Genomic DNA, 26,991 nt, shown 5'->3' with positions numbered 1-26,991 from the left:
ATCAAGATAGGTGGAGGGTCAGGTTGTGTGCGGAGGCAGGGAGTCTGCAGAAAGGACTTTGACAGGTTGGGAGAGAGGGTAAAGAAGTGGCAGATGGAATACAGCACAGAGAAGCGTGTGGTTATGCACTTTGGTAGGAAGAATAAAGTTGTACTCTATTTTCTAAATGGGGAGAGAATTCAGAAATTGGAGGTGCAAAGGGACTTGGGAGTTGTAGTTCAGGATTCCCTTAAGGTTAACTTGCAGGTTGAGTCAGTAGTAAAGAAGGCAAATGCAATGTTAACATTCATTTCGAGAGGACTAGAATATAAAAGCAAGGATGTACTGCTGAGGCTTTTTAAGGCATTAGTCAGACCGGATTTAGAGTATTGTGAGCAATTTGGGGCTCCAAATCTAAGAAATGTGCTGGCCCTAGAGAGGGTCCAGAGGAGGTTCACAAAAATGATCCCAGGAATGAAAGGCCAAGTATGAGGAATGTTTGATGTCTCTGGGACTGTACTCAATGGAGTTCAGAAGGATTATGGGGGATCTCATTGAAACTGACTGGATACTGAAAGACCTGAATAGAGTGGACATGGAGAGGATGTCTCCTTTAGTAGGAGAGGATGTCTCCTTTAGTAGGAGAGTCTAGGTTCCGAGGGCACAGCCTCAGAATAAAGGGACATCCCTTTAAAACTGAGATGCAGAGGAATTTCTTCAGTCAGAGGGTGGTGAATCTGTGGAATTCGTTGCCATAGAGGGCTGTGGAGGCCAAGTCATTGGGTGTACTTAAGGTGATATTGATAGGTTCTTGATTGGTAAGGAGGTTAAGGTTTATGGGGAGAAGGCAGGAGAATGGGGTTGAAAAAACAATCAGCCATGATTGAATGGTGGAACAGAATCAAAGGACCGAATGGCCTAATTCTGCCCCTATATCTTATCATCTTATGGATTTAGGATATGCCCATGGCAGTGGTACGAGAAAGGTAGTGTAGCGGTTAGCATAATGCTATTACAGCGCCAGCGACCCGGGTTCAATTCCGGCCGCTGTCTGTAAGGAGTTTGTACGTTCTCCCCATGACTGCGTGAGTTTCCTCCGGGTGCTCCGGTTTTCTCCCACATTCCAAAAAGATGTGCGGGTTAGGAAATTGTGGGCATGCTATGTTGGCGCTGGAAGCGTGGCGACACTTGCGGGCTGCCCCCAGAACACTCTACGCAAAAAGCTGCATTTCACTGTGTGTTTCGATGTACATGTGACTAATAAAGATATCTTATCTTAAAGACAAGAGGGCATAATTTTAAGGTGATGGGAGATTTAAAGGGGATCTTAGGAGTAAGTCATTTACACAAAGAGTGGCTGATATCTGGAACAAGCTGCCAGAGGAGGCTGTGAAATTACAAATGCAATTACCATGTTTAAGAGGCATTTAGACAGATATTTGAATGGACAAGGCACAGGAGGATACACTACTAATGCGGGTATTGAGTTTGAGTGTAGATGGGCAAAAAGCTCGGCATGGACACGGTGGGCCGAAGGGCCAGTTTCTGTACTGTACAACCCCATGACTCTAACCCAGGACTGAATAAACCAGTTCTGATCACTTTCCAAACAACTGCCAGTTTGGTTTTCAATTCTAGTGCTACTTGTCAATTTTTTCTACACAAGTGTAACAAATTTCCAAATGGGATCTCACGGGAGGTCTCATTATGTTCCAACAACACTTATGACAAGAATCAAAAAGCAGATTTCGGGCTCAGAAGAAAATTAGTGCAACCTGTTAACAACCAGAACGAATGGGTCTTTGACTTAACATGCCTTTATTTTCTAAGAAACAGTAAACATTGTTTGTATGGGGAGCAAGGGGAGAGAATGAACATAATAATTCACTTAATGCAATTATTATTTTGAACAGAGTTGCCTAGAAATTGATTTACTACACTTTAACTGTATCAAAATACTATTATGTCCCCCTAACCTTATGATTAAAAGCCCCACTGGATCATGATCTTCAACTGCAAGATTCCCAGAAGGTTTTTGTTGGGTTCCCTGTGAGGTATTGTGCTGTGCCACTTTAGTGCATGCTACTCTTTTGATCTATTGCAAGATCTTGCATTGACTTGCAACTCCAAACTCAACAGTCAATCCTTATACATACAAATAAACTGTCACTCTTCAGCTACTGGGAAGTGTAGCTGTTTCCAGAATGGATGTAGTAATATGAAAGGAGTGGTGGGGAAGTGCTCCCAGGAGTTTGGAGGACATTGGAGAGGCTACTGAATTACCAGCAGAAGGCATGTTCTGTGCAAGGGATTACAGAGAACTTCAAGGCTATAGTCAGGCAGGATTTTGTCAAGGAGATTCCCATCAGGATTAGTACTACATAATAGTCTGTGAATGGAGAAGTCTATAGTGGTGGCAAATGACATGATTGCTTTGCTTGTTCCTATGAACTGAAGGAGAAGTGGGTGAGGTCTTCTCTCCTCAAACACTGAGCCTGGGGACCTCCCTCACACAGCAGTGTTCAGTCAAATGTGAGATGTGGCAGAGGTTGACTGCACCAGCCTGAAATGACCCTAGGACTGGGAAGAACAGGGTGGCCATGACCTTGAACTCCACACACTGGGAACTCCAAGCATGTGGGTGAGACTGAGGTCAAAGTCAAAGTCAAAAGTCAAGTTTACTGTCACAGCCACAAGTACATGTATGCACAGGTGCAATGAAAAACTTACTTGCAGGAGCATCACAGGCACATAGCATCAGATAAGCAGCATTCACAAGAAAAACATAAATTGAACATACATTATACATAATATTTACAAGAAAGAACACAGCTATGGCAAAAAAAAACAAAATCCATTGTAGTGCAAAGTGGTCACAGTGTTGCTATACTGAGGTAGTGATTATGATTGTGCAGGTTGGTTGAAGAACTGAATGGTTGAAGGGAAGTAGCTATTCTTGAACCTGGTCTCAGTGAAGACAACTATTAACTGTTTGGCTGTTGGCCCCCTAAATAGCCCAGATTCAGGGGAACAGCTGTTTGTTCTCTGTGTAAATGAGAACTATTATCTTTCAGACCAGTGAGGATGAAAATTATGTTGGAGTGTAATTTGGTTAATGCACCATTGTTACGGTCAATGGGGGGGGGGGGGGCAGGGGTAAATACTTTATTTTGCCGGAAGTTTCTAGCGCTGATGAAAATCCCAGTGGAAAGCTCAGGGTTTAATTTCCCTCAAGGTACCAAGAGCCCCAAAAATGAGCACAATATCACCCTGCTCCAACTTCAGTCTATTTATACCTGCACAGCACTGGACTTTTTCAAAGGTGTGCAAAGGAGTTTCCAGACCAGTATCTCATCACAAAACAGTGTCGGCCAACTAGTTGCAGGTGGGATTGAGAATATAATTGGACACAAGGCAAAGAGTTGATGGTGTAACAATCAAAGCCAGTTTACTCAGAAAATAAAATGCTTAAGGAGCAAGGGGAACAGAACTGATGACAGGAACTCTGACCCTGTAAAAATTACAGGGTAATTTTTCCAAAAGTGAGTGAAGCCTAGTTACCTATAAATTATACACTTTAAGTCAATCTTAGCCACTGAGGAGTGTAGTCATCAGGTTTAATTGACAGGGTAATTACCCAATTATTTCTACTCTGTTTGAAAGTAACACTGGAACTCTGTACATCCTTTCATTTGCAATGACAAGAGGAAGAGCACTGGAGATTTCCTGAGGAAATTACTTTCAAAATCCAAAAAAACAGATGGTGAGTGGAAGAAAAACTGAATTAATTAAATATTAGGGTCATATTTAGTTAGGTTGCCCATTAGTTTAATGTCTGAGATACTGGGAGGGACAAATTAACTGACTGAATTTTCCATTGCATGAGCTTCCAGACAAGGTGTAGCAATTGCTCTTGTCCTGCAATCCTACTTTGTGGGCATGCAATTGGTTCCTACTGTTTGTTTTGTATAACTTGGTGCTTTCCTCCAGAGCCCTACTGCTCGTGTGTAGCCTACTTATTTATGCAATGTAGAGACATGAATGTAAACACTGAAGGTCTGGCTGTACTTGTGAGTTAAGTTGTATTCACCCCACTGCCCAAAATTACCACTCATACTTAACCAGAGCCAGCTGCAGAGTTATGTGATGAGACCTCATCAATAGATGGTGTACCACTGAGGTTCCAACCTGGAACACCCTGACACTGTGGTGAGCCTTCATCTATAGATGGTGTACCACTGAGGTTCTAACCTGGAGCACCCTGACACCATTTGACAGGAACCTCGGAGGCGGAATGCCACACACCCTGCCTGATAAACTTCTCAAGGCTTCATCTAGGGTTGCAATTTATTTGGTGACTCCAGGGATTTCACTTCTACCAATCTGAATTGTTTCAAACCAGTTGATACTGCTGAACGTGAGAAACTTCTGTTTTCCTAGTGCCCTACTATCTCACCTCTCCCCAAGGTAGTTCTTCAGGTAAATCTCACCCATATCATGTATCATTTTATATACCAGGTGGAGACTGCCTTTCAAATCAATCCCTCAAATTCATGATATGAGGAATCGACCACCTCTTTCACACCCCCTTCCCACTGGTGCTGCCGTGTACTCTAACTCTACCCCTCCTGGTTATTTTGCAATTGTCATTTTAGTATCTTTCCTTTTTGTACAACTTCAGATTGCTTGACACTCCCTACACCACTCTGCTGTTTTGTGCTCATCTTTGTAATTATTGTTGTAATTTTTATTATATAAGTATACTGTTTACTCTGTGAGCTCATGTGAACAAAGAATTTCATTGCACCCTGGTGTATATAACAATAAATTAATCTAATCTAATCAATTTTACGGTCCATTGCCTCCAAGGGTTTAAAAAGTCTCCCTTTTCTCTTGGAAACTAAAACCGTTAATGCTTCAGGCTGAAGACCCTTTTGCAGACACTTGCTGTTATGTAGCAAGTCCCTGCAAAACCACAGAAGGCCTAAAAAAACTAAAATAGTAACTGAAGAAATTTAAAAGGTGTCAGAACTATTTAAAATTCTAAAATTGATTGCAAAGTGGTTAAATTTGCAAATGATCCCCAATCTCAAAAGGAGTAATGAAACCAAGGAGGATAGCATGGAAATTGCAGAGTGAGTGAACCAAAAGGTGAGTTGAAAGAAGGTGAAATTTCATGTTGGGAAGTGTAAAGAAGGTGAAATGGGAAACCGGCAGACTTTGTGAAACGGGTTGAAGTAACTATCACTGAAGCTGAAAATAGCCAAGAAATCATTATTGATCCAAGTTGCCACAATGGAGAAGAGCAGCCAAGAAAATAAGTCAAATGTGGAACAGCATTCGATGCAGTCAGAGGACATTCTGATCAAACTGTACTGGCTGAAAATATGATTTGAATGTTGCGTCCAGTTTTTAAATTTCTGTTATTAAAAACTAATTAAATTGCTTTGGATAATTATAAATTGTGTTTTTTTTTAAAAAAAGGGTGGAGGGAATAATTCTGAGTGGTTGTCTCAAGATTATCATGATCAAAGGCTGAGAGCAGGTTCCCGCTCACCTTCACAGCAGCAATGGTCTGGCAGACTTGTGAGCGAGAAAATATGGGAGTAAGGAAAGAAAGAGCAATAATGGTTGCAGACCACTTTGGCCTCCTTTGCCCAGGTTCTATGTTTTACCTGTTTTAGAATGCTGAAGCACAGTTGCGTGCGATGCAAGTCAAGACCCCACCCAAAACAATCATGAAATTGGCGAGAAGCAAATGCACTGCAGGATCAGTGTGTTCTCCCTGCAGAAGGAAGCAGTAAAACACAACCTGTGCTGTTCCTGGTGGCAGCAGTATTTTCTTTCGCTTTGCTGGACAGCAGGTGGGAATGGTTCTTGGTCCTTAACAGCACATCCCTGGAGGCGGCTGTCACCGAGAGCTCGGAGGCTACTCTGGGGAGAGAGAGAGGCTGCAGGGTGGTGGTTTCTGCAGTTGTGCATTACTGTACTTCCTCCCTATTGCCGGTCTTCTTTCTAGAGTCACCTTGCCACCTGCAGCATGATCATTGAGTCATTATACAACGAGCTGAGAAAACTGTGGAGAGTGGCAGCAACCAGTACACATCGCGCCCCCCCCCCACCCCTTACAAAAACATTCAAATCTGTTAGCTGAGAGAGGTTGAGGAATCCCTCCCAAATTTGAATGATCCCAGATATTTGTTACAAGGCTACATCTACTACATGCAAGCCACGATGCTAACAGGTCCACTATAGACCTGGAGTGGTCCCACAGAGAAGGAAGGCTGAGCCATCGCACCACCCTCTTCCCATTCTCACCTCTTATGAGCTTCCCACTAGGATAGAGATGAGCAGGAAACAATTTCCAAAGATCTCCCCCACCTCGCTCATGTCTTTATTATATGCAGATGACAACTCTGTATGTTCGCATTCCATTGACGATTCAGCCTTCCTGATTATTAATCTGGTAATTTAACCAGTTTCACTGCCAAACCCAATGATGCTGTCAAAGTTGCCTTGGAAAAATTGTAATACCCTTGCCAACCTGTGGAAATTCATGGCACACGACTGCTCAAAGTGGGGAAGGAGCAGGGAAGAGGCAGAAAACCTTGTCCCTCCACCAGGAGCACATGGAGGCCATTTACAAAGAGCGGAACAGTGCACGACCATTCAAACAACTCGCCCACTCTCCCTATCAAGCATCACCTGTTACTGAGTCTGTGGATCCCACACAAGATTCATCAGCCACACCAGGGTCCACAGAACCAATGGAAGGAAGTTTTCCTCTACCCAAAGGGTCTACCTTAAGATAGGAAAAAAAACTGCTGGAGGAACTCAGTGGGTTATGCAACATCTGTGAAGGCAAAGGGATGGCTGATATTTCAGGTCGTAACCCTGGATCAGGACTCCTTTGTCTCCACAGATGCTGTTTGACCTGCTGAGTTCCTCCAGCAGTTTGTTGTTTCCCTCCAGATTCCAGCATCTGCAGTCTTCGTGTGTTTCTATTTTACTACCTCAAGACAGCCTGTCATAACTGGATAACCTGATGCTGTCCAGCAGGTGTCACTGCAGCACCACTGTGCTGAAGGTGGTAAATTGTTCAAAGCACAGGTGGGAATAATACTGCAGAAAACCATCCTTGTTTTACACAGCAAGATTATACATGACTATCCATAAGGATTAAATTCATGTGGAGGATGGCTTTCTGCTCTCATAGTTTATAAAGAGTGGGTTGGAGAAAGAATCAACCAATATATATATATAGGGCATTTCCCATGCTAGTGGCAGTTCTAAAACACATGCAGAAATGCAAACCTTTTTCGGGATGATTATGTTTCAGTTAAGACAGAACTGGATTGCTTTACAGTCTTATTCCTTTATGGGAGCTGAATGGGGCAGGTTCCTTCCGCATTTGCCCCTGCCTGTGTTGGTTGGTGACTGAAACCCCTTCCCTAATCAGAAGGTTAATTTACTGGGTGTGGCCAGTTTACCTCTGATCTTCTTTCTGCCATTCTGACTTGTGCTTCAGATCACGGTTTAAATTCACCAATTGATCACTAACAACTCCTTTCAGATTGTTTGCCAACTGTCTAAAGAGTTCATGAGACCAGTTGATGTATTTTTAAAGGAAAACACAAGAAAATAGGAGCAGGAATAGACCATCAGGCCTCTTAAGCCTGACTGCTGTTTAATAAGATCTATGCTGGCCTCAACACCTCTTTTCTGCAGACCCCACTAGTCCTATCAAATATGTATCCACCTCCACTTTAAATACTTCTAATGATCCAGCTTCCACCAGGGCAGAAGATACTAGAGATTCACCATTCTCTGCGAGAAGAAATTTCTATGTAGCTCAGTTTTAAATGACTGCCTCTTATCTTGTAATTACATTCCCTTGTTCAAGACTCCCAACATCAACCCTGTCAAGAATCTTGTATGTTTGAATAAGGCCACCCTTTATTCTTCTAAACTCCAAGGAATTTTGACCCAAACTATTCAGTGTCTCTTGGTAGGACAGCCCTCTCATCCCAGGAATTAGCCTGGAGAATCTCCTTTGTACTGCCTCCAATGTTACTGTTTTTTTTAGGCAAGGGGACCAAAGATTGGTGTAGTTTTGGTCCTGTCAAGTTGGCTGTGCTCACTGCCACCACCAAACCCAAGGATCTTGTCAAAGTTGCCCTGAAAAAATTGAATATCCTCACCAACTTGTGGAAAAAGTGAGAGATGCATTTTGGCCCTGAAGATCTGAGAGCTCCCTGCTACCTCATGAATAGCGTTCTTTGTGAATGAATGTTGATAGGTGATTAATCCAGGGAAAAATCATGTGAAAGCTGCACTTGTTCTCACTTGACTTCCACCAACATTATATCTTGCACTAAGTTTATCCAGCAGCACAGTAGTATTGTGGTTAAGCTACTGAGCTAGAAATCCAGAGGGTGCACTGATGACCCTGAGACATGACGATGCATTGCCGATCTAGTTGAATGTCACCCATCTTTAGCCCAGAGATATTTCAGCAAATCTGCTTACAACCAACACTGTCATGTGTTAGACTGGTTAATTCATCTACAAGCAGGTATATCCTTGGTTACATCATATATATAATCCCACTGCAGGTAATATGATTATGGCAGCTTTACTTGGAGCTGGGCAAAATCTTGTCTTGTTTGGTCCCAGTATCAGCAGTGTGGCGGTGGTTAGGAATGATGTTCTGGATCTCTCCACTTTAGGAGATGGGTGGGAAAGTGAAATGGGAGGAGGATGCAAAGAGTCATCGATGAGATGTAATGGGCAAGAAAATGGTAGGTGGACTAAAATGTGAGGTCATTGATTTGGGTAGGAAAAACTTCTTTAAAATGATATATGGTAAGAAACTGATAGTTTGTGTACGAAGAGATCTTGGCTATAAAATCCAAAAAAAAAGTATGTAGGTACAGCATGTGGAAGGCAATTGGTAGGTTGGCCTTAATTACAGGGAGGTTGTGGTGCAAATGTTCAGGGCTTTGGTGAGACCACACTGAAGCAGTATATTCAGTTTTGGCCTCTGTCTCGTGGAAGGATTGACATACTTGGAGTCAATGCAAGGGGTATTTGCTGGATTGATTTCTTGGATGAGTGGGTTGATGCATGAGGATAAGGAATGGCCTAGTCTCATTGAAAACCAAGAGATGATCTCAAATACAGTATACAAGATCGGAAAGTGGTTAATGGGGTAGATGCTGAGAGAATGTTTACCTGGGGTGGCAAGCCTAGAACACTGGGGCTTGGAGGTGGGATAAGGAGCTACGTAGGACAGAGGTGAGGAGATGTTTGCAAATCGTTGGAATTCTCTACCCCTGGGCTGTTGTGGACGTGGATGGAGAGGGGATTGACGTGAGTTACTGGATCATCCGTGATCTCACTGAATGACTGTACAGGCCTGGGGCACAACATTCCTCCTCCTCCTGCTACTCATGTTCTTAAGTCCCAATCACAGGCAGTTTAGTGCCACACACTATACAACTCTCGCTCCTTGTTTAAAAAGAAACCAAACAATAAACTCATTATAAAGTTCAAAGCACATTTCTCCAGAAATTCAGCACTCCAATGTCAAATGATCTCATCAGGAGACTGCTTTTGATACTAATAAATTGGTTTGTTGCCTTGAGGAGTTTGAAGTGAATTTGATATTTTTTTCAGTCGAGGAACTGTGTAAAGTAACGTGGCCATCTTGACAGGAAAAATTACAATCTTACTGGAAAATATTTTTATTAAGGGTTCCTTTCTTTCCTGTTGGGCAGAATTTATCACCATAGGAGTGAGACCAATACTGAGAGTAGTTAGTCTTTTAAATATAAAAACACTGGGACCAAGGGGAGGGCTTATATTAAACCAGCTGCAGTATTTTCCATTAACTTAAGAATCTAGTAACAGGAAATTGGAACTAAAACTTGGAGGCCAGCAAAACGCCACAAAATTAACCAGAAGCTCTCAAACAATCTGAGGGGTAAGCTTTTCACAAACAGGGTGGTGCATATTTGGAATGAGCTTACACAAGATATGGTAGAAGCAGATACTATTACAGTGTAAAGGGCATTTGAACAGGTACACAGATAGCAAGGGTGTAGATGGAAATGGGCCTAATGTGGGCAAATGGGATTAGCATAGACAGGCATCACAGTCAGCATGGATGAAGTGGCCACAAGGGCTTGTTCTTGTGCTGTATGTTTCTATGAACTGAAAATTGTCGATGTATTGTTACAGTAAATAGCACCAGAAAACATAGCCTGAGTCAGTGGTGCAGTTGACAGCCCCGCTGCCTCACCATTCCAGTGACCCTGGTATGACCCTGACCTCAGGTGCTTTCTGGTCTTTCTTTCCACGACCATGGGGTTTTCCTCTGGGTGCTCTGGTTTCCACCCACCTCCCAAATATATGTTGTTAGGTTAACTGGCTACTGTAAATGTCCTCTTAATGACAAAGTGAATGAAAAGGGAGTTGATGAGCATGTGTAATTGCAGGGAAATCAGGAGAAGGGGAATGGAACTAATATGATTGCTCCCCGGAAGCTGGCATGGATCCAATGGGCCAAACAGTCTCCTTCTGTTTAGTTATAAGTATAAGTCATCACCGCACTCTGACAAATGGTATTGAATCTTGAGCCAAAGTAATCCCAATGTGTATGTTGGAAATAAAGGTTTCAGTGGTTCCTACAGGTCAGTAATAAAGTCCAACTCTTAGAGCTTGATAGCTGAATCATTGATGTGGTCATGTTGTTCACAATATTTAATCAAAAGTTAACTACAAATGGCACTGCAAAAGTTTGTGTTACTGTGGATGCCTCACTTTACAAAGTTAAAGCACACACCCTGTTTCGGGTAGAGTGTCGTTGCTCAGCCTTTAGAGAAAGCTGAAAAATGTTGTCCATTTGCTGTAGGCATGAGTTTTTCATGGTGGAGCACATTCAATGGCACTGATGCATGGTACTAGATGGATGAGGAAAATGCACTGCTGGTTCCATATAGAACCCTTCACATTTCAATCATAACTGGACATATTGAGGAAAATATTACAATAAGAAAATTATGCTGGAATGGAAGGAGGGTTATAAAAGTGTTGTCTGGATGCCAAACATTAAGCAACATTTGGACAGGTATTTGAATGAGCAATGCACAGTGGTAAATGGAATTAATGTAGGCAAGTGGGTTAGTACAGATGGACATCGTGGTCAGCATAGACTCTGGGCTGAAGGGCCTATTTCTATGTTGTACAATTCTATTAACCAGGGCTTATGAGGTGACCTGGGTAGCTCAGTAATAATAAGAATGCCAGTAAAGCACAACCCTTTACTGATGTTAGAGAGGTTCAGGCACTTATAGCACAATAGGGAGTTCATCACTGGTTATAGCCACACCTCAAGTTTATGTAGGTCTAGAAGCAAATTAGATGTTGGTAGGAGAGTGGACCTATAGAAGAAATTAGTGTGAAAATTTAAAAACTGCAGATCTGAAACAAAAACAGAAAACAATGCAAACACTCAGCATGTCGGGCAGCATCTGTGGAAAGAGAAATAGGTTAATGATTTGGGATGAAAGCTTATTCTGATTAACAATCATTGACCTGAAATGCTAATTCTGTTTCTCTTTCCTCAGATGCTGCTTGACCTGCTGAGTGTTTTCAGCACTGACTGTTTTGGAACAGAGTAATGCTTTAAATGTGATTCTTCGAACGTCTTCAAACACCAGATGGACCAGGAATGAAAATAAGCAAATCACCTACAAGAGGTAGGCACCTGGCAATGTTAGCCAGAGCCACAGCGGCTTGTGTAGACAGAGGCAGAGTTCTTTCTCCACCCCTACCACCTGAATCATTATGGATAACATGTATTTGTATAACTTGTGTTGAACATCCCTCCAAAGTGGTCACACTTGAATTTCAGTACACACCTCTTGCTTGAGAGAAAAAAATTCCAGATCTTTATTTTTTAATTGGCTTGTGTCTTTAATTGGCTTTTGACTCTTAGCAGATTGTATGGCTTCTAGGTGGGATGGGGAGATTTTAATAGGCACTGCATTGTAATTGTGTGGGACAGGCTGAATTGACTTTTAGATCTTTTCATATCCTTATTTGCACTACTTGATTACTATTGAGCCAAGACTGACAATCTGAGCAGTCAGTGTTTGAGATGTATAACTATGCACAATGATTCATTTCTAGAATACTGACACTTAGTGGCAAGATACAGCACATGCTTATTGAAGGAAATTCATCCTGAGGGTAGGGATTTGACTAACGAATTCAGAATATCCAACCAAGGCAATTCGTATGTTAATCATTTTTTAAATTCCATTTGTAAGGGAGGAGGCAAATCAAAGGCCATCACAGCTGGTATGGTCGATCTAAGCAGGATTAGAGTCTGCTCTCTCATCCTGGGAACTGCGGTATACCAACTTTTAATGGAAAATGTATTACTACACAAAGCAAGATGTTTGGTTCTGCCCTCTTCATTCTACTGATGTTCTGGTTTGTCTATATCTCATGGTTAATTCACAAGAGAAATAATGACAATTCTGCTAAATAGATCAAACAATTGCTGTTAAGTTGAAAAGATTTCTGACAAGCACATTTGTGCATTTAGGGAGAGTAGGTAGTGAGAAATAGGAATGAAATTTTCTCAGTACAACATGAATGAAATTAAGGAGCCCCATGGATGTTATTTGCGGAGTGCTTTCTTCGGATAATTAGGTCAGCTGAAACCAGATTCTTAGATGGCTAATTTGAGTAAAAAGATTGGTCTCTGGGTTACACTATGAGGTATGCTTTTAAATTACTTCTAAGGTTATAAGTGTATCAGCTGCATTCTGCCCAGTAAAAAAGGCCTTCTGGTGGAAGGTGGGATGGTTTAGGAAATGCTTTATTAGAAAAGTTGGATTTGAGCCAGAAGTTGGTTCATTATTAATACAGGAAAGGAAAGGTTTGTTCACCTGTCACACTGACAAGTTCTTCATTAAACTTCAATGTAAAAGCAAAGATTTGTCGTATTCTTTAAATTGCCTGGAGGCAATAGAAGCCTCTTGATAAGGAGTTGGCCATTCAAGACAGATAAGTGGGGGTTTCTTTTCTTTAAGGATTGTGAATCTATGGTATCCTCTCACTCGGAGAACTTTAGCCATTGCAGACGACACCAAGATAGGTGGAGGAGTAGGGAGTATTGAAAAAACAGGAAGGTTGCAGAGAGACCTAGATAGTTTAGGAGAATGGGCAAGGAAACGGCAGATGAGATTCAATGTTGAGAAATGTGCCGTTGTACACTTTGGAAAAAGAAATAAATGGGCAGGTCATTATCTAGAAGGGGAGAAAATTCAAAGTACAGAAGTACAAAGGGACTTAGGGGTACTCGTGCAGGATACCCTAAAGGTTAACCACCAGGTCGGATCAGCAGTAAGGAAAGCGAATGCTATGTTGGCATTCATTTCGAGAGGTATAGTGTATAAAAGTAGGGAAGTGTTGATGATGCTCTACGGGGCACTAGTGAGGCCTCATTTGGAATACTGTGTGCTGTTTTGGGCCCCATATCTTAGGAAGGATGTACTGACGTTGGAGAGGGTTCAGGAGATTTACAAGGATGATTCCCGGAATGAAAGGGCTTACATATGATGAGCATTTGTTGGCTCTTGGACTGTACTCACTGGAGTACAGAAGAATGAGAGGGGACCTCATAGAAACATTTAGAATGTTGAAAGGCCTGGACAGGGTAGATGTGGTTAAGCTGTTTCCCCTGGTGGGTGAGTCCAGGACCAGAGGGCACAATCTTAGAATTAGAGGGTACTGGTTTAAAACAGAGATGAGGAGAAATTTCTTTAGCCAGAGGGTAGTGAATTTATCAAATTCTTTGCCACGTACAGCAGTGGAGGCCCAATCATTGGAGGCATTTAAGGAGGAGATAGATAGGTATCTAATTAGTCAAGGTATCAAGGGATATGGGGATAAGGCCAGAAATTAGGGCTAGAAAGGAATAGTTTTTTCTTCTTTTTTCTTCTTTTTTCTTTTTTCTTTTTTCTTTTTCTATAGCTCATGGAGCAGACTAAATGGGCCAAATGGCCTACTTCTGCTCCCTTGTCTTGTGATCTTGTGAGCCATTAAGGCTGAGGAAGGTGGATTGTTTGCTTATTGGGCCACCAAGGGTAATGGGGATCAGGCAGGAATATAGGGTTTAGGCCAAAGATCAGGTCTGCTTACATTTTACTTAATAGCGTTAGTGGCCCTTGAGCCTACTCCTGCCCTTATCCTTTATTGCATCTTCTGCCAAGCACAGCCAGAAGGTACTCTGGTTTTTGTTTGGATAATAATGATTTACTGCATTTAACCAGCAAGAAGACTCGCAATCTTTTAATCTACACCTGAGCAGGCATGGTAGTGTAGCAGTTAATGTAACGCTTTACAGCACCAGCGACCCAGGTTCAATGCTGGCCGCTGTCTGTAAGGAGTTTGTACATTCTCCCAGTGTCTGCGTGGGTTTCCTCTGGGTGCTCCTGTTTCCACCCACATTCCAAAGATGTACGGGTTAGGAAACTGTGGGCATGCTACGTCAGTGCCAGAAGCGTGGCGACACTTGCAGGCTGTCCCCAGAACACTCTACGCAAAAGATTCATTTCACTGTGTGTTTCGACGTACATGTGACTAATAAAGATGTCTTATCTTTTCTAACATTGGTTTTCCTCAAGTTTCTAGTGCTTGGTCTTTTTTGACCATTCTACTTATGGAAGGTCAAGACGACCACCCGTTCTCATTAACACTGTAGTCATGATGCAGAGCTGGAAGGTTTTGTTGAATGGGCTGAATGGAGTTGGAAGTGAAACCACCATTCTCCAGCCGCTGGCAGGCAAGTATGTCCCAGACACGTGCAGCCTGCTCCAAGTCCAGAAGGGCCTGAGTGACAGATGTCAGTGTCGGGGAATCTGCCTCTGCAATCCTCTGCCAGCCAGACCTAGGAAAGGACGGCAGTTCCAATTCACTTGAATAGGGTTTCCCAGCCCTGAGATTAGTAAGAAAAAGGCTTTTATTTAATTGCTTACTTCAATAAATAATTAAAACATTCATATAACATGGGGTTCTAATGTTTTAAAATACATTTTCATAATTACTTAAAACAATTTTAATCGTTTTTAATTTCAGAGACATTTAAAAACTCAAATTTGTCATGTGACACTCCACTCCAGCCAAAGGGCTGTTGGGGCATTCCAGAGGTAGCGCCTTGGTGCCACCAAACTCCAGGATCGAGAAATTGAACTCACAAGTTCATACGTTTAGTAGAGGCATGAGGCGAGTCCAGACTGTGGTTCCCTTTAGAACTGGCACAGTCATGGAATACTCATCCCCAATTGACCTTGATTGGAATGGCTCACAAGGCCATTTGACAGGGCAGTTAGGAATCAACCAGCTGTGGATCTGGATTTACAAACAGACTAATCCAGCAGATTTCCTTCCCTATAGCCCATCAGTGAACGGAGCAGGTTTGATGACAATCTCTACAGTTTCATTGTCACCGTTAACTTGTAATTTCAGATGCTTTAAATTAACTCAATGTAAAGTATTTAAACCCAAATATCTTTGGAGTTTGGAGCAACACGTAAGATGCTGGAGAAGCTCAATGGGTCAGGCAGCAACTATGGAAGGAAATGGACAGTTGACATTTTGAGTCAAGACCCTTCATCTGGACCCTTAATCTGCATCCAGATGAAGGGTCTCAACCCAAAACATTGACTGTCCATATCACTCCATAGATGCTGCCTGACCCGCTGAGTTCCTCCAGCATCTTGTGTTTTGCTCCAGATTCCAGCATCTGTAGTGTCTCATGTGTCTCTGATCTTTGGAGTTTATCCAGTAACCTAACCACCGTGCTACCAAACCCTGTAGTTCAGGGTAAATCAAGCTTTGCCAATGCGGCTTCCTCCCAATTATTAGCAGTACAATGAAAGGAATTATGAATAGTGCCATCAAGTGACAACTACTCACTACTTTGAAATTAGGACCTCTGAAAAGAGGTGAGTCTCTGTGCCTATGAGTATCACCTTGCAGAGTTGGGAGTTAGAGCCAGATTTGGAGCGGGACCTTTGAAAAGAGGTGAGTCTCTGTGCCTGTGCTTGTGAGTTTCATCTTACAAGAGACTAAATGAGGCACATTTGCAAATTATGACTAGTTGATTGGCTTATTAACAGCAGCAAATAAAGGGAAGGCAGGTATAAGCGGAGTGGCCATTGTTGTAGTGGGCCAGTGTTAGAGTGGGGAGCTGAGGCTTTGTCTCGAGGCTTCGGTGAGAAGAAGCGAAGGTAAGTCTCTGGTAAGTTGCTTTCTTTCTTTGCTTTGGTGTTTCCTTTAGTGCTAGGCTAGAGTAGTGAAAATGGCTCCAGGGTCAGTGGTGTGTTCAGCTTGTGAGATATGGGAGTTCTGGGAGACCTCCAGTCTTCCTGATAACTGCATCCGCCAAGGTGCATTCAGCTGCAGCTCCTTACAGACCGTGTTAGGGAACTGGAGGTGCAACTGGATGACCTTCAGTTCCTATGGGATAATGAGGAGTACATAGATAAGAGCTACAGGGAGGCAGTCTCTCCTAAGCTGCAGGAGGCAGGTAGCTGGGTGACTGTCAGGAGAAGGACGAAGAATAGGCAGGTAGTGCAGAGTACTCCTGTGGCCGTTTCCCTCAATAACAGGTATACTGCTTTGGTATGTGCCAGGGTCAGGGACATCTCGGATGGGGTCCACAGCATTCTGAAGGGGGAGGGTGAACAGCCAGAGGTCGTGGTACGTATTGGTACCAATGACATAGGTAGGCAAAAAGATGAGGTCCTGAAGAGGGAATATAGGGAGTTGGGTAGGAAGCTGAAAAGCAGAACCTCAAGGGTAGTAATCTCTGGATTGCTGCCTGTGCCAGGTGCCAGTGAGGGTAAGAATTGGTTGATTTGGTAGATGAATGCGTGGCTAAGGAATTGGTGCAGGGGACAGGGTTTCAGATTTGTTGATCATTGGGATCTCTTCTGGGGAAGGTATGACCTGTACAAATGGGACAGGTTACACCTGAACTGGAGGGGGACTAATATTCTTGCAGGCAGGTTTGCTAGAGCTGCTGACGAGGGTTTAAACTAGTTTGGCAGGGGAATGGGAACCCGTGTGATAGGTCAGAGGTTGGTGCATTTAGTGTTCAAGTAGATGCAGAGTGTAGAAAGACTGTGAGGAAGGATAGGCAGTTGAAAGGGCAAAATTGCAGTCAGCTGGACAGGCTGAAGTGTGTCTACTTTAATGCGAGAAGTATCAGGAACAAGGGTGATGAACTTAGAGCATGGGTAAGTACATGGAACTACGATGCGGTGGCCATTAAAGAGACTTGGCTGTCACAAGGGCAGGGATGGCTGCTGGATATTCCGAGGTTTAGATGTTTCCAAAGGGACAGGGACAGAGGTAAAAGAGGTGGGGGAGTGGCATTGTTGATCAGGGATGGTGTCACAGCTGTAGAAAGGGAAGATGTCCTGGAGGGATTGTCCACTGAGTCAGTGTGGGTGGAAGTCAGAAACAGCATGGGAGTGATCACTCTATTGGGAGTATTCTACAGACCCCCCTATAGCAGCAGAGATGCTGAGGAGCAGATCGGGAGGCAGAATTTGGAGAAGTGCAAAAATAACAGGGTTGTTGTCATGGGTGATTTCAACTTCCCTAATATTGATTGGTACCTCCTTAGTGTAAAGGGGATAGATGGGGCAGAGTTTGTTGGGTGTGTCCAGGAAGGATTCCTGACACAGTATGTGGACAGGCCGACTAGAGGAGAGGCCATACTGGACCTGGTACTAGGAAATGAACCTGATCGGGTTTCAGATCTCTCAGTGGGAGAGCATTTTGGAGACAGTGACCTTAACTCCTTGACTTTTACCATAGCCTTGGAGAGGGATAGGAGCAGACAATATGGGAAAGTATTTAACTGGGGGAGGTGGAATTATGATGCCAGTAGGCAGGAACTTAGGAGCATAAATTGGGAACAGATGTTCTTGGGGAAGTGCACAGTGGAAATGTGGAGGTTGTTTAGGGAGTTAACATGGGGTTCTGGATAGATTTGTCTCATTGAGGCAGGGTAAGGATGGTAGAGTGAAGGAACCGTGGTTGACAAGAGATGTGGAATGTCTTATCAAGAGGAAGAAAGAAGCTTACCTGAGGTTTAGAAAGCATGGATCAGACAGGGCTCTGAAGAGTTACAAGGTAGCCAGGAGGGAGCTTAAGAATGGACTTGGCAGAGCTAGAAGGAGGCATGAGAAGTTCTTGGTGAGTAGTATCAAAGAAAACCCCAAGGTGTTCCACACACATGTGAAGAATAAGAGGATGACTAGAGTGAGGGTAGGACTGATCAGGGATAAAAGAGGAAACGTGCCTGGAGTCGGAAGAGGTAGGGGAGGTCTTTAATGAATACTTTGCTTCAGTATTCACCAGAGAGAGAGACTTTGACTTTTGTGAGGATGGCGTACGACAGACTGATACGCTAGGGCATGTTGAAGTGAGGAAAGAGGATGTGCTGGAACTTTTGGAAAAACATTAGGATAGGTAAGTCACTGGGGCCAGCTGGGATATATCCAAGGTTATTATGGGAAGCAAGGGAAGAGATTGCCGTGCCTTTAGCGATTATCTTTGCATCCTCATTGGCCACAGGAATAATGCCAGATGATTAGAGGGTGGTAAATGTTGTTCATTTGTTTAAGAAAGGGAGTAGGGACAATCCTGGGAATTACAGACCAGTGAGTCTTACTTCAGTGGTGGACAAATTACTGGAGAAGGTTCTTAGAGACAGGATTTATGGGCATTTGGAGAAGCATAGGCTGATTAGGGACAGTCAGCATGGCTTTGTGAGGGGCAGGTCGTGCCTCAGGAGCCTGACTGAATTCTTTGAAGATGTGAAAAAGCACATTGATGAAGGTAGAGCAGTGGATGTGGTGTAGATGGATTTTAGTAAGGCGTTTGATAAGGTTCCTCATGGAAGGCTCATTCAGAAAGTCAAGAGGCATGGGATCAAGAGAAACTTGGCTATGTGGATTCAGAATTGGCTCGCCCATAGAAGACAGAGGGTGGTGGAAGATGGAGCATATTCTGCCTGGAGGTCGATGACCAGTGGTGTTCCGCAGGGATCTGTTCTGGGACCCCTGCTCTGTGATTTTTATAAATGACTTGGATGAGGATGTGGAAAAGAGGGTTAGTAAGTTTGCTGATGATACAAAGGTTAGTGGTGTTGTGGATAGTGTAGAAGGTTGCTGTGGATTACAATAGAATGCAGACCTGGGCTGAGAATTGGCAGATGGAGTTCAATCTGGATAAGTGTGAAGTGATACACTTCGGGAGATCAAATTTTGAGGCAGAATACAAGGTTAATGGCAGGATTCTTAGCAGTGTGGAGGAACAGAGGGGTTTGGGGTCCACATCCATAGATCCCTCAAGGTTGTTGCGTAGGTCGATAGAGTTGTTAAGAAGGCATATGGTGTGTTGGCCTTCATTAGTTGGGGCACTGAGTTCAAGAGCCACGAGGTAATGTTGCAGCTCTATAGAACTCTGGCTAGAGCACGCTTGGAGTATTGTGTTCATTTCTGGTTGCCTCATTATAGGAAGGATGTGGAAGCTTTAGAGAGGGTGCAGAGGAGATTTACCAGGATGCTGCCTGGATTGGATAGGATGTCTTATGAGGATAGGTTGAGCGAGCTCTGGCTTTTCTCTTTGGAGAGAAGGAGGATGAGAGGTGACTGATTAGAGGTGTACAGGATGATAAGAGGCATAGATCGAGTGGACAGTCAGAGACTTTTTCCCAGGGCGACAATCACTAATACGAGGGAACATAATTTTAAGGTGACTGGAGGAAGATTTAAGGGGGGGATGGCAGAGGTAAGTTTTTTTTTTACACAGAGTGGTGGGTGTGTGGAACACACTGCTGGCAGAGGTTGTGGGGGCAGATACATTAGGGACATTTAAGAGACTCTTAGATAGACACATGAATGATAGAGGAATGGGGGCTATGTGGGAGGGAAGGGCTAGATAGACCTTAGAGCAGGATAAAATGTTGGCACAACATTGTGGGCTGAAGAGCCTGTACTGTGCTGTAATGTTCCATGTTCTAATGACCAGTTCACCAATGTTCAGTTCATGTCCTGCCAGAACTAGTTGGCTCCAAACTTTATTTAATCAAGAGTTAAATTAGAGAGGGGTTATCAGAGTTGAAGTTTTGTATATCCAAACAATATTTGAATAAGGAGCAATTGGCCTGGAAATACTGACATCAATGAAAGCCTTGGGGTAATGTCTCCCATGGTTGAAGGCACATCTAATGCAAAGGAAGATGGTTGGGGGAGTGTTGTAATCCCAGAATTTTGCTAAAGGAGTTCCTCAGGAAAGTTTCCTTGACTAAGGTTCTGTCAGGTGCTGCTTTGTCAATTATATCCTCTCCATCATTAGGTGAGGAATGGGACTGTTTATTGAAATCTTGGCTTCATTTTCAATTTTTCCTTTAATAGAGCTGTCAATATTCACCTAGACTTGAAAAATACCTAAATTAAGATTGACAAGCAGCATTCACACATTTCAAACACCCAGGCATCTCTCCATCATCTTAAATGTCGTCACCTTCACCCAGAGCATCAACGTGTTCTTGAAGTTTGACTGAACCTGTCATTTCAATAGTTTGGCAGGACAATAGTTGGGCATATCTCCCATGTCAAAGCCTCTCTACAGGGCATATTAGGAATATGATAAATTACTCGCTGCCCACCTGGATGGGTGCAATTATCCTGAGGTAGCTCAACTGCAATTAGAGTAGATTAGTTCAAATCAAACCCACTGTCACTAGACTCTGTATCGACACCAGACATCACTAATAAACTATGTTGCCAAGAGAAGGCATCTCACTAAATTACTGACAGTATTTTGACACCAATCCCATATTCCCATTCCTGGAGCCTTCACTGTCAAGAAAAGGGAACATAACAATATCATCCAAACTCTAACACAATTTGCGCCCCATATCAAATTTGGACATGCATTGTTTCTTTCATTGTCATCGGGCAATATCTTGGAACACCATTCTGAATCAGGTCTGGGAAGGGGAAAACTACCTGGGTTACCTGCTTGAAAATTGCTCAGTTGTGGACTTCAATGGAAAGCATGTACATCATGTATAGTTGACCTGTTTGGGTTCTCTAACACATGTTTCCCATTAATAACTAGCACTTCAGTATGGTGTAACTCAACTCAGTTTGTGATTCTGGGCATTGTTGAAATGTATGCTTCAATCTTTCAAGGACTGAAGGATTTGGCACTTGAACTACACTTGAAGAAGCATGACTTTCAAAACTACTTGGTTTTGTCTCCTCCTTGATGAAAATGTGCAGTACATTGACTTCTTTTAGACATTGTGCTGGACAGCAGCACATTTTACAAAAAGGATTTGAAGTGGATAACAAGTATCCCTAACGGTTTGTTTAACTTGCCAAGAAAAAGAGTATTATGGTAGACAACACCTCAGACATCTGCTTCAAATCCTGAGCTACTTATAGTAACTTAAGCTTTTATGAGCTATAAAATTGTGAAATATTTTGCAGCAGTTTTGTTAAGGCTAGCCAAAACACTCCTCTGTTTAAAGGGCTACTTAAACAGATTGCAACAGATTTTTGCTTGTTTGAGAAGTCCCAACCCAAACAGCAAGAGTGACCTCCCTGCCACACACTTGTATTCAAACTAATATTATAATGATAGTTGCAGAGCAACAATGCAAATTCATACCACATTTTTCATGATATTACAAGGTGTTTTGTAATCAACTAGGTAAAGTGATTGTTATAACATGGGAAATGTGTCAGCCAATTTGTACACATTGAAATTTCACAAACAGCAGTGTGATAATGTCCAGACAACCTGCTTTCAGGTATTGCCCTGGGGAGGAATATTGGCCAGTACTCTGTTGTTTTTCTTCAACTAGCACCAAAAGGGTTTATTATCCCAATTACAAGTCAGCATCTCCAACAATCCTGCTTTCCCTTGGTGATACACAGAGTGTCAACTTGCAGTATGTATTTAAATCTCTTGAGTGGGACTTAAACCCATAACTTTCTTAGCCAAGAGTGCTAGCATTAAGCCGCCACTGAGACCTGTAATAAAGCAAACATGTCAAGAATGTGAGAGACATTAAGAGAGAATGCATCCTATAAGACCATAAGATAGAGGAGCAGAATTAGGCCATTCGGCTCATCGAGTCTGCTCCACCATTCTACCATGGCTGATTTATTTTTCCCACTCAACCCCATTCTTCTGCCTTCTCCCATAACCTTTGATGCCCTTACTAATCAAGAACCTATCAACCTCTGCTTTAAATACCCAATGACTTATCTTCCACACCTGTCTGTGGCAATGAGTTCCACAGATTCACCACCCTCGGGCTAAAGAAATTCCTCCTCATCTCTGTTCTTAAAGGGACATTCTTTTATTCTGAAGCTGTGCCCTCTGGTCCTAGACTCTTCCATTAATGGAAACATCCTCTCCATGTCCACTCTATTCCAGACCTTTCAATATTTGGTAGGTTTCAATGAGATCCCCCCCCTCATCCTTCTAAACTCCAGTGAATACAGGTCCAGAGCTATTAAATGCTCCTTGTATGTTAACCCTTTCATTCCTGGGATCATTCTTGTAAACCTCCTCTGGAGCCTCTCCAGTGCCAGCACATCCTTCCTCAGATATGGGGCCCAAAACTGCTCACGATACTCCAAGTGCGGTCTGCCGATTGCTATGTAAAGCCTCAGCATTACATCATTGCTTTTATCCTTTTGTAATTCATTCCACCCACCTATCTTCACGAGACGTTCCACAATCACTTCTTTCTGAAGAAACCGCTCAAGCCTATTGATACGAATGTTTTTATGAACTTGCTTGATAACACTTTCCACAACCTATTCGTTTTAGGCTGACCTTTTCCAACTTTTCCAGCTTTCTTCTTCAACTGTAACTTCAGATTTTGAAAGGATTCTTCCCAATGTTACACATAGACATTGGGGTATTGGAAAATGGGAAAACTTGGGAATTGTTGCACTTCACCAGATTAGTTTCTTCCCTGAATTTCCACTTAGCTCCTTGTTTCCCTTCAAATTTGGAAGCACAAAAGAAAATTATTTATTCAATTTGACTTGAGCACTATAAATCTTTTTTTTTAATCCTTCCAGATTCCCATTGAATATAACTATATTATTCCTTCCTTCATTTCCATAGTTGCAACTATAGTCCATCTTTGGTAGATAATTTATTCAAATGATAATTATTAATACAGTCAGGTATGATAAGTTCTATCAACATTTATAGAAATAACAACTCAATTAAAATTAATTTGTTGTATATTATGTCTGAAAGCTTAGTAAACAGAATTATTTTTCATGAATGAAATTTCAGCAAAGAGCAAATCAGTGAGCAAGAGCTTGTCTGTTTTAACACTGGCTCTAAAACTGCAGACTCTTTTGTTAATGTGCTCTGGTACCTACATGCTGTGAAATAAAATGCAGCCAACCCAAACCAAACCAGGGAAGAAATGTGATCTCGGAGAAAAATTACAGGCTTGTTTGTACTCACGGTAAAGAAAGCATTTCCTTAACCTGAATTCTGCAGATTTTATAAAACATTTTTATATAGTTTTTTGTTTCCACTTCTGCAGTCTGCAGCCAAATGGGATATAGTTTCCTACTGAATCATTTCTTTATTTAATAATTGCTTATTTAGCTGTGCTAATATAATATATTGAAGAAGCCAAACTAAATGTTTGATTGAAACATATAAATGCAGAAATAGATCATTTATGCTTGTTATTCCATTTAATAGTCCATTTGATACCCAGAATTTTATATAAAAGTTGCAGCAGGAGGATTGAGAGAAGAAATTCACAGGGATATGGGAGACTTCCAAATGTAAGAAAAGGTGAGAGTCCTTAAAGTTGTCTCTTGTCCAGGTTTGTTGGTCTCTTGCTTGTTCAGCCAATTGTTAATGGAGAATGACCCACTTAAATTGCAAAACTAAATTCTTGGAAAGATGTCCTGCAAAGGAAGAAGGGAGATTTAGGTGAGTGACCCATTCCACATGAGAGTGAGGTGATGCTTATAACATGGCATCTGTGGGAAAAGGTAACCCCTGTTTACCAGCCCTGATGAAGGGGTTTGACCCAAAACGTTGACTGTTTATTGTCAGAGGTAAGTTTTTTTTTACACAGAGTGGTAGGTGCATGGAACGCACTGCCAGTAGAGGTTGTGGGGGCAGATACATTAGGGACATTTAAGAGACTCTTAGATAGCCCTCCATTTTTCTATCATTCATGTGGCTATGTGGGAGGGAAGGCTTAGATAGATGTTAGAGCAGGATAAAATGTTGGCACAACATTGTGGGCTGAAGGGCCTATACTGTGCTGTAATGTTCTATATCCTATTTCCCTCCATAGATGCTGCCTGACCTGCTGAGTTCCTCCAGCATTTTGTATGTGTTACCATCACCTGAGCAGAGCTATATTATTGAATGATCTAGTGCAAAAGAAGTCCATTTATGCCTGTGCTTGCTATTTGGAAGTGACATCAAATTCATCTCCCCTTTTTCCTCCATACTTCTGCAAATCATCCACTTCAATTGTTCATTCAGTTTGGAAATTATAATTGCATCTGATTACACCATCATCTCGGTCAATGCATTTCAAATCCTAACAACACACTGCAAACAGGGAAAATCATTTCATTACAAATTACTCTATCTAGTTCTCAGTTCTGAAAAGCATCATCCTCATCTAGGCTTTCAGCATTTACAACCTGGATTGTCGTTGATTGGGAACTGGACCCACCATTTCAACATAAAGATTGCAAGAGTAGGACTGTCATGAACCAGCAACAAAAGAAACACACTGAGCATGATTCGGCGTTAAAAACTATTTTATTAATCACTACTTATGATAATACGTAAAATAAAAGTAAAAATGTTAGTATGTTAGAATTCAAAAATGTTAAACCTTGAACGTTAACCCCAAAACTAAACTCTTCGTGTGTGTGTGTGTGTGTGTGTGTGGCAAAGTCCCAAACTCCAAGTTCAGGAATGGTTCTTAAAGTTCAGTTCCGCAAGCCATAAGGTGAAATGTGAGCAAAGGCTTCTTCAACACCCACCGTTGTCTGAAGATAAGACGTAGACGTAGAGAACATAGGGAGAGTAAATACGAAATCCAAATGTTTCACGATGGAACCCAAGCGACACTTCAGTGTTTACTCGGTAGTGACTTCCTCACCCCGAAAAGCATCCGAATCGCGGTCGTCCACACACAAATACCTGTTTCCTTCTACAGGTCAGCAACAAAGTGAACTCCACCGGATTACTTCCAACTTCCATACATGGATTTCAGTGGCAGACACAGTTATTGTTTCTCATCCATCGATAGAGAAAACTAGCATGCTGGTGTCTCTCTCTCTCTCTCTCTCTCTCTCTCTCTCTCTCTCACTCTCTCACTCTCTCACACTCTCTCACTCTCTCTCACTCTCTCTCACTCTCTCTCTCTCTCTCTCACTCTCTCTCTCTCACTCTCTCTCACTCACTCTCTCTCACTCACTCTCTCTCACTCACTCTCTCTCACTCACTCTCTCTCACTCACTCTCTCTCACTCACTCTCTCTCACTCACTCTCTCTCACTCACTCTCTCTCACTCACTCTCTCACTCACTCTCTCACTCACTCTCTCACTCATTCTCTCACTCTCTCTCTCTCTCACTCTCTCCCTTTCTTCTTCTGCTTTCTTCAACAACATCATTACGTCCTTTATCTTCTATTGACATAAGCACGCCCCACACACAAACACACACACACACACACACTCTCTATCTTAAAGGGACATTCACTGAGTCCGTAACAAGGACAAAGACTGGGTGGGATGCAGCTAGTGTCTGACTACAGGTAGCCTTCACCAATTTTAGGGGTCAAGTCAGGAATACTCTGTACTTTTCTTGCCTGTGTCTGGTTAAAACTCTGGACACTGTGTAGAAATGAACAGTTTGATTAATTGGTGTCCTAATATCAGTTTTTTCACTGCCAGTGCACTGTGATGCACAGTGTATTACCAGTGGTTGCACCACAGCAATTAATCAAACTTAATTTGATAAAATCTCGCAATCCTGGTGCTCGTACTACTGAAATAGATAAGACCAGCAATGTTGAGCCACAAGAGACTCCAGATACTGGAATCTATGGCCAAAACTAAACTGCTGGAGGAACTCAGCAGGTCAGGTAGCATCTGTGGAAGGAAGTTCATAGTTGATGCTTCGGGTTGAGACCCTTCACCTGGACTGGATGCAGGGTCTCAACCCAAAACATCAACTGTCCTTTTCCCTCTGCAGGTACCTCCTGACCCATTGAGTTCTTCCAGCAGTTTGTTTTTAACACCAGCAATGTCATAGGAATATCATCAAATCTCAGTTCCTGCTTAAAAAATATCAAATGACCAATACTAATGTATTCTGGTCTGATTACCTTTTGCTATTTCTAGTTGTTTTAAATAATTTGAATTTAGTTTTGCAATATATTGTGCTTAAAAAAAAAAGTGAACTAAATACTTTCATAGGTATGAGATTTCATCAAGTATTATGTTAGAAGGCCAGAGCTTGTCTCACACTCCAAACCGTTTGGCTTCTGTGCGCTGGGAGAATATAAGACTGTAAAGCACTATTTTGATAATGAAGTTTCATCCAAAATTTATCCCAGAAGCGACACTTAAAACAGATTATCCAGTCATTATCACAATGTTATCTGCCGAATCTTGTTTACAATTTGGCAGCCACGTTTTCTACATTATAGACTTTGGCTGCACTTCCAGTGGACTTCATTAATTGTAAATAATCCTATTAGCATGAAGCCTTGGTGTTCCTTCATGCGACTGAGGCAATATTCTGATTTCCAAATTGACCATTATTGTGGGGATGACATCATCATTGAGTTTCAAATACTTTCAAGGAGAAAATCATAGCTC

The sequence above is a fragment of the Pristis pectinata genome, chromosome 22, assembly GCF_009764475.1.
Source record: "Pristis pectinata isolate sPriPec2 chromosome 22, sPriPec2.1.pri, whole genome shotgun sequence".
Taxonomy (NCBI): domain Eukaryota; kingdom Metazoa; phylum Chordata; class Chondrichthyes; order Rhinopristiformes; family Pristidae; genus Pristis; species Pristis pectinata.
The sequence above is the reverse complement of the archived record's forward strand: the minus strand, read 5'-3'. Positions refer to the sequence as shown.